Source organism: Molossus molossus, unplaced genomic scaffold, assembly GCF_014108415.1.
Source record: "Molossus molossus isolate mMolMol1 unplaced genomic scaffold, mMolMol1.p scaffold_m16_p_10, whole genome shotgun sequence".
In the NCBI taxonomy this organism is placed as follows: Eukaryota; Metazoa; Chordata; class Mammalia; order Chiroptera; family Molossidae; genus Molossus; species Molossus molossus.
In genome coordinates this window covers 14,677,429-14,685,413 of record NW_023425345.1, presented here as the reverse complement: position 1 = coordinate 14,685,413, position 7,985 = coordinate 14,677,429, and the positions used below count along the sequence as shown (strand labels likewise).

General features: G+C 45.5%; 1 pseudogene; it reads right to left on the bottom strand.

Annotated features, from left to right (window-relative positions):
* Nucleotides 1-4,023: 4,023 nt before the first annotated feature.
* LOC118624539 lies at nucleotides 4,024-5,733 on the bottom strand (annotated as a pseudogene).
* Nucleotides 5,734-7,985: the final 2,252 nt, after the last annotated feature.

Genomic DNA, 7,985 nt, shown 5'->3' with positions numbered 1-7,985 from the left:
TGATGCTTAAAGTCCTCAGCTTCATGGTAAACTTCTCAGGTATGCATTATCCATTGTATATATAAGAAAGTTCAACTGGGTTTAGAACCTTGCCCAGTCACAGAGCTATAAAGTAGCAGAGCAAGGATTCTAACCAGGCTCTCCAAATCCTTAAAGAATTGCCCAAAGCCCCCAAATAGGCAATTCATGAGGACAAACTCCCTTGAAAGAGCAGCGTGACACCTTGATGTGGCTCTGAGTTTCCTGGCAGGGCCCGGCCCCGTCAGAACCTGCATTGGGCATGTGGAGTCCTGCCAAGACCTCTGCGGGAATTTGCACCTTTCAGATGCAGAGAGTCTGTAAGGAAAGCCACTGTTGAGGGAGAAAGAAAGACCAGTTTTAATGACTCTGCTCTTCGCATCTAAAACCAAAAGGTAGGGAGGAAAAAAAATAATTTTTTTTTAAATGCACATATTTAATTTATCCACAGTCCTGGATAAAAAGATACCAGTGTTCAAAGTTGAATGCAGGGATATGCTGGTAAACCAGCTTGGAGGGACAGAGAGAACCCCATTTTGTAGCATTTGCCAATTTCTATGTTGTCAACACTCACATATTGATAAGACATGGGTTTCAAGATACCAACGGTTGTCTGGCTTGCAGATTTCCTGAATGTTTAGCAATCTAACTCTTACTAGCTGCTCCAGCACACTGTCAACTGGATGTTCGACTGGGCCTTGATGGTCACAGCCTCGAGTTCTTCAGTTATGGAGATCTTTTTTAAAGCTCAAAGGCAAATATTCTCAGCCTTGAGATCTTGTTTACTTGGCACTGTGGAAAGAGGACTTGGCACTAATTGTAAAGTCTCAAGGATGTTAGGGAAATGAGTTAGGAGTTCTTCATGGCCCACCATGACCCTCAGAAAATCTTTCCGCGACACGTACTCAACTACTGATGCAGAGTGAACCCTCAGCCCTTTTCCTTAGCCGCTGTGCCTTTAGAGCCTCCTCCAGCCTCTACCATCTGCCTATGATAGGACAAGTCAAATCTCCTCATTCTACAGATGGGCAACTGAGGCCCAAGGAAGAGGAAAATGACAAAGGTCATATAAAATTTTAAATACTAGAAGTGGGACTAAAACGTAAGTCTCCAGACTGCCCGTGTTGTAATCCTTACTAACACCGTGCTGTTTAAGCAATCAAGCCTTACAATGGACAGTTCATGATGACACCTTAGAACAGTGCCATATCTTCCACATGAACTTTGTAACAACAGCAGGAAGGTGATGGTTTGGCTGCTTGGGGCCCTGATTCACTTCCTCGGCCTCTTCAGTTTTCCGAAGCTGTGAGCACTCAGCACTGCACAGGCAAGCTCGTGGCTGCTCAGCCCAAAGGGCAGCTGTGTTCCCCACAGAAAACAGAGCCTGCACAAGAGGTACTTTATTTTGGGACATGGCCCAGGGAAGCAAGGAAAGGCAATACAGGTGTGTTATCAAACTCTGGGTGACTGGGATTTACCCCACTGGGACCCCATGAGGAGTCTTGAAGAAGGCCTTTCAGAATTAGGGGGTTCCTGCAATGTGGTACTTTCCATGCGAAAGCCAAGAAAGTCCCAGGAAAACTAGGACAAGTTGGCCACCCTGTCAGAATCATCTGCCCAACAGCCAGCAGAGAGAAACATTTATCCACCAGCTCCCATCCTACAGCAACTAAGTTGCCCCAGGAGATGCCAAGTCTCTCATATCTGTGTGTTTGTGTGTGTGAAACTCAAAGCGCATTTCTTCCCGTGGAGTGAGAGTAGCCCCAGAGCAGAGCGTCTGTGCCCCTGGGGTGAGGGACGCGGCTGGCGCTGCAGCAGTGGCTGGGGAGAGCTGGGCTGGCAGGGTGTGCACAAGGGGCATCCAGGGCAGGGCACGGAGGGTGTGCAAACAGCCTTGGTCCCTGAGCTGGCAGGAGTTCACCACCAAGTGATCCTCTGGGACCTGAGATATGGTGACTACTGAAGCCTGTGCAGCTTACCAGGCTGCCCTTTCATGAGTCTACCCTTGACAAGATGTCGGCCTTTATATGGCCTTCCTTCCTTCCTTCCTTCCTTCCTTCCTCCCATATGGGCATTTAAAAAATGTAACTGCAAATTCCTTATAATTATTTCCATCAAGACATTATCTATGTCCTTTCCCCTAGAATCTGGGTAGGCTTAGGACTGCTTTGACCAGTGAAATATGGTGGAAATAAAGCTATGTGAGTTCTAAGGGCAGTTCAAAAATGGCCTTGAAGAGTCTGACTTTAGGACCCTGGAGTCTCCACGTGAGAAGTCGGACTGCTCATTGTTGTAAGGATGCACATGCCACGTGGAGAGGTTTGAAAGAGGAGACACGAGGGTCAGAGGAAGCAATGAGACAACGGAAGCAGAGGGAGAGAAGGGGATGCGATGTGATGATGGAAGCAGAGGTTGGAGCGACGTTGGCCAGGAGCCAGGGAATGCTGGCATCCTCTAGAAGCCAGAAAAAGTAAGGAAACAGACGGTCCCCCAGGGCCTCCAGAAAGAACGGAGCCCAGCTGACCCATTTTAGACTTCGGACCTCCAGAACGCATGTTGCTGTAAGCCACCAAGTTCATGGTAACATATTATAGCAATAGCAAATTAATACAACTGCCCAACTTTGAGAATAGCCTCAGTAAAGGTTTATTAGTAAATACATAGATGAACTAGGCTACAAGCATCTCTTCTTATAAAAAAAACATGGAATTGTAATCCAGCCTCATTTTATTTAAAAAAAAAAAATGTTTTTCTTTGTTGATTTTAGAGAGAGCAGGGAGAGGGAGAGAGAGAGAGAAACATCAATGAGAGAAGACATCAATTGGCCACCTCCTGCATGTCCCCCACTGGGGATTTGGCCCACAACCTGGGCATGTGCCCTGACTGGGAATTGAACCAACGACCTCTTGGTGCATGGGTTGACGCTCAACCACTGAGCCACACCAGCTGGGCATTCCAGCCTAATTTTAAAAGATTATTTTAATCCTGAAATCTAAATTTTAGGAGTTATGATATCTTCAGTTCCCCCAAACTCCTAAACCCAGACTAAATGCAGGCAGGAACAAGCCAAATAGAAAAATGTCATGTTTTAAGAGACAATGATACCTAAAATTTATTCAACACTTACTATGTGCTTTATCTGTCTCCTCTCACCTAATTCTCACAACACCTCCAAGAAGGAAACATCACTACCCATCATCCACACAGGGGTTAAATAATTTGTCCAAAGTCTCATAGCTCAAAAGTGGTAAGTCCAGGATTAGAACCCAGGCTGACTGACTCTCAAGTTCAAGCACATGGCCTCTGCTATATGCAGCCTTGGCGAGGGAAGGCTACAGCACACGACAATGACCACCTGCTGCACTGGGAGCCACCAGGTACGGGTCCCGATCTGCCTCGGCTTGGCCCTGGGGAAGTTTTCTAGCTTTGGGGGCTGGTTTGTTCCTCTGAAAAATGTGGAGGATGGACCACATTTAACTCTTGGACAAGATGACCTTTAAACCCTTCAGAATAGAGTTTCTGTATCTATTCCAAGTTAAAGAAAAATCACTCATGTTAAGTGAGTGACATAAAGACAATGTAGCATCATACCCTGCTTCATGCACCAAAGGAATTTGCTTCCTTCGGTGAGCACCTGGTTATGTTCCAGTATCCATCTGCTTATTTTATCTCTTTACCAGCATTGTTCTATAAAAGGAACAAGGATGAATGTGGTAGACTGATTTTCCACTCCTCCCTGTAGTTATGGGAATTTGCAGTTCTTCCCATCAAGAGAACATTTTCCCACCCCTTGAATATAAGCTGTTCTTTTTTTTTTTTTTTTTTCTTTGAGACAATTTATTTGATAACAAGATGTAAAAGAAGAATTCTTAATTCCTTTTCTCTCTCTGGTGACTGAACTGCAACAGTCAAACAGATAGCAACACACAAGCGTTCCCTTGCGGTCCTCGATCTTTTGCAGAGGTGCAAAGATGTCTGAGTTGTGTGACTTGCAATTATTATTTTCTAGACAGAAAAGTCAACTGTTGTGCTTTCCAACGTATCCACGGTTTCTACATTTTCCTTCTCGTCTTCGGGTTTCATGGCAGGAGACAGAAGTACGTCCTTGATGTTACTGGAGTCTGTGAGAAGCACGCGGCTCGGTCGGCGCCTGTGCCCCAGCCAGCGGCGGAGGGCGCCCGAGTTCCAGGTCGGGCAGCGGTTCTCATCATCACCAGTGGCCTTGGCCTGTCCCTCAAAAAGCTGCCACTGCCTCATGGGGGTCGTGCAGCTCAGTGTAGGCATTGCGTATTTCCTTCTTCGAGACAAATAGCTCTAAGCACTCAGTCAGACCCTCTTCAGAGCAGTGCCATTTTGCCAAAGGGCTCGCTATCTGTGGGTGGTCACAGATAAATGTAGGATTGCTCACTTCCAGGAACTCCCCAATAAGCTTATCAAGGCGTTCAATGGCTTTTGTCACAGAGATATCAGGAATTCTGCAAGTGTCTTCTGTTTCAAAGAGGTTAGCTTCTTGGTGGCTTCACCCGCAGGGCATTCTCAAGCTCTTCTACCATGCTGCTTTTCCCAGAAGGAGGGGGTGAAGTCAACCTCGCAGGCTTGCCCTCTGGGATGGTGGGTGACCGTGCGACCACCTGCAATGTGCTTTGCATCCCTGAAATCATCTTCTCTGTGATTTCCGTGAGATTGTGATAGTCTGCAGACACCATGTAGAACTCACAGGTGGTGAACTTGCTTGTGAGTCAAATCAGTTCCTTCCTTCTGGAACTGGCATCCAATTTCATAAACCCAGTCAATGCCACCAACCACCAGCATCTTATGGTAGAGTTCTGGAACAATTCTCATATAAATTCACGTCCAGCTCATTGTGGTACGTGAGCAAAGGCTCGGCCCCGGCTCCCCCTGGGATGATGTTCATCATGGGAGTTTCAACCTCTAGGAATCCCTACTCATCCAGGACACTTCTTACATAAGTGATGATCTTAGAGCAGATGACAAATTTTTACCTCACAAAGTCATTCAGGATCAAGTCCAAGTATCTCTGACGATATGGTTTCCTTGTCTTTGAGGCCAAAGTGAAGATGACGTAACACAGGCAAGCAAGGAGACAGCAGTGTGATCTCATAGGGAATGATGCGCAGCTCACCATTCTTGGTTTTCCCAGAATTCCCTGAACTCCAAATATACCTTCCCGATGCAGTTTGCTAGTGACATGAATAAATTCTTCTTCTGATTTATAATTCCTGGAATTGGCCATGACTTGCAACTTGGTCCCTTCTCCTCAAAGGTCATAGAAGATGAGCATCCCTTTAGAAGTTCTTTTGGCATGGAGCCTATCTAGAAAAATAACTGCCACCTTAAAGGTAGTGGATGTCACTGGGGTGGTCTCCGGGCTTCAGGTGACAGTATTCTTGGATGAAGTGAGTGAGCGAGACATCTGTATGGAACTCGTGTGGTTATGGGTCCTTCATTTGGTGGACTGCTTGGCTGCAGGTCTTGAAGTACTGGTTTGGGTCCAGGCTCGCTCCTCAGCACCCACATCATTGTCAGTGGTCTGGTGACAGGAGCCTGGCTTAGCTGTTTCTCACTGAGCTCCTTCTGCTTGGCCTCCTGCTCCACCATGTCCTCCTCAGCTCTCAGGTATCCCTTTCGCTCATTTTTGCTCACTTTCAGCTCACCACCATCCACAATCCCCTCAGGCACCTGCACCATAGCCATCTCTCCGGAGGCTCAAAATGAAAGGAACATGGGCTGTTCTTGCGACTTGCTTTGGTGGTGTGACCTGTGACAGTTCTGAGCCGAGGCCTTGCACTCTTCCAGGCTCTCTCCCTTGCCATGAGGAAAGCCCAGGCTAGCCTGTGGGATGATGAGAGACCACAGGGAACAGAGCCATGTAGCCGAGTCACCCAAGTCAAGGCCATGTTGGATCAGCCAGTCCTCAACCAGTTGGTCAGCAGACCGCAGATGCTTGAATGAGCCCAGCCAAGATCAGCCAAGGCCCACGGGGATCCTTCCAGTTGTAAAACGCAATCATTCTTATTTCTTGCATTTTTCACACCAGATTCATTACAGGATTTGGCCATTAGAAAAGACAGATTAATTTAAAATTGAACTCCCCATTTATTATACTATGTCACCACTCTGAGATATCTGAAGCAGCATCGTTTGGGTAACAACAACGTTTTTGCTGTTGTTGTTTTTTCTAACAGCTGGGTAAATAAATGCTTGTGAAGTAGGTGAAAAATAAATTTCTAACTTTAACAACTTAATAGCTAAGTGCTTATGTGTTCAAAATGAAAACAAGGGAAGATGAATAGCATTTGCCTCTGACTTTGGCATTTGTGACTTGCTAGGTTGGCAAAGTGAATTATGAGTGACTGATTAATTAAAAAAAAAAAAAAAAAAAGATCAGCCAAGGCCCACCCAGAACAGGAGAACCACCCAGCCAACCAGACTTGCTGCACGCCACTGTGGCTGTTTCCTGTGCAGCTCTACTGTGGCAAGAGATAACTGATACAGTTTAGCTCTCAGGCAAAGCAGGAATTAGGCCTGTATTAAGCAGAACAATTTTTAATTAGGAAAACTGTTCTAGGTTGCAAGCAATAGAAATCTGACTCAGACTTGCTTAAACACAAGGGAAGTTTTTGGCTTGTGTTATTGAAAAGTCCAAGAACAGACCCAGCTAGATCTAGATGCCCCAAATTTGTCACTAGGAACTTGATGCTCTCCATCACTAGGTTCCACTTTTGTCTACCTTCGTTTCATTCTCACGCAAATACTCTCAAGGGGCAAGCTGGCCACCAGCTTATGCTCCATCGTATTGGTCATTGAGTGGAAGAGGATGTCTGTTTCCCAAGAGTTCAAGTAGAAGTCCTAGGCACAACGTTCATTAGGCTGACCAGGGTCACACACCTATCCCTGGCTGAACCCTTAGTTTTCTCAGGGAGACACACTGGAACTGTGCCTGGATCACACATGCAACCCTGCCCGGGGGAATGGTCTAAAAATCAAATTTTGATTACATCATATAAATAGATAATAAGATCAAGTGGCCATACCCATGGACGAAAGGGCTTGTGAGAGTCTAGGAGCAGTAAGGTATCTGAACTTCATCTCAAAGACCCTTGAAGTGCACTCATGAGCTACCGGGATCATAAAATTGCTTCAAAATCCTACCTGGAGAGGTAGCATGGCGCGGTGGCTAGGAGCGCAGATCTGGGTACAGCCTGCGTATGTTTGGGTTCCAGCTCTGACTGCTTTCTGAGACCGAGTGACTTTGGGCAAGTTACTTAGTCTCTCTGTTCCTCAGTTTTGCCATCAGTAAATGGGGATAATAGAATTTACTTTACAGGAAGAGTAAATGAGTCATTATACGTAAAGCACTTGGAATGTTATCTGGTACGTGGTCAGAGCTATAAAGTGTCAGCTATTCATCATCTGGGAGAACACACATGGCAACAAGTCCTTTGAATGTAGAATTAGAAAGTCTGTCACCAGTAAGGAAAGATGCATGACCTTGGCTAAGTCATTTATCGTCTCTGGGGTTATCTCATTTCTTCATCTATAATATGATGAAAATTAAATCTACCCTGCTTACCTCACAGGGCTGCCATAAGGATCAGAGGCGATGATAGACGCTTCAGTCTTTGAAGCCTAAATAAAAGGCTTCATTAATATTAATTATCTTCATCCAGATAATCTGATTAGTGTGCCATCAGGGCTGTTTTACACAAGGAATCATTAGGAAAGAAAATCTCCAGAGCACTTATCACCATCTAATTGTCTATAGGTTTACATGTTTATTTTTTATCTTCCCACACTAGAATAAGAGCCACATGAAGGCAGGGAATTTGTTTATAGCCCTTAGATCAGAGCCTGATCAATAAAGGTTCACTGAGTGAGTAGATGAAAAAAAAATTTTTTTTGCTGGTGTTCTGAGGCACTGACATCTCCTTCTGACTCACGTTGAT